The sequence below is a fragment of the Phyllostomus discolor genome, chromosome 11 (genome assembly GCF_004126475.2).
Source record: "Phyllostomus discolor isolate MPI-MPIP mPhyDis1 chromosome 11, mPhyDis1.pri.v3, whole genome shotgun sequence".
NCBI lineage: Eukaryota > Metazoa > Chordata > Mammalia > Chiroptera > Phyllostomidae > Phyllostomus > Phyllostomus discolor.
In genome coordinates, this window is record NC_040913.2 from 14,763,894 (window position 1) to 14,764,687 (window position 794).

The 794-nt window shown below is 35.3% G+C and overlaps 1 non-coding gene across 1 annotated transcript; it reads left to right on the plus strand.

The window, feature by feature from the left end:
* The first annotated feature begins 299 nt into the window (after positions 1–299).
* Positions 300–488, plus strand: LOC114509039. Its single transcript, XR_003685604.1, has one exon. It is a non-coding gene; the product is annotated as a U2 spliceosomal RNA (small nuclear RNA).
* Positions 489–794: the final 306 nt, after the last annotated feature.

Consider the following 794-nt stretch of genomic DNA (forward strand, 5'->3'; position numbering starts at 1 on the left):
TTCGTTAAGAAATGTGAGGCATTTAAGAAAATTAAGAAAAATAAGCCCTAGATTCAACACAAAATGGCAATGTTCAGCTGACATTTAAAATATCTCATGTAGAAATTATTTTAATACATGATCTGATATATATCATTATTTTAATTCTAATAAAATATTATGTAAAACTTTACTAAATGTACTCAAACAAAAGTGTTGCAAAATGAAAGGAACAGTAGCATGTGTCTGTTGGATATGCTGATGAGGAAGGACAGGGGTTTGAAACTACAATACTGTGAAGATAAAAAATACAAAAGGACATCCCTTCTCAGCCTTTTGACTAAACTCAGCGTCGTATCTGTTCTTATGAGTTAATATCTGATATGTCCTCTATCCCAGGACATTATATTAAATGGATTTTTGGATCTGGAAGGTGGAATAGGAGCTTGCTCCATGCACTCTGTGTATCAACCCAGTATTGCAATACTTCCAGGAACAGTGCAAAAAAATATATGGAAGGGTAGATGGGGTGCATGCCAGGAATTATAAGTAATTTGGCTGTAGAAACCTTATATTTGAAGCATTATTGGTGCTTGACAAAGTCTACAAAAGTAAATGATATGCCCATTGTCTATAATGCAGCGATGTGATTTGGTTTGTAGAAAGAGAATCGAGAACATGGTTAGCAGTTCTAAGACTGTCCATTATGAATGTTACCCCAGGTTAATCCTGGTTAACATGGATAAATGATCTCTGCTCATCTAAAGCTGACTGTTCCTCAAGGACTAACCAGACAAGATGGGGGGCATAATGTG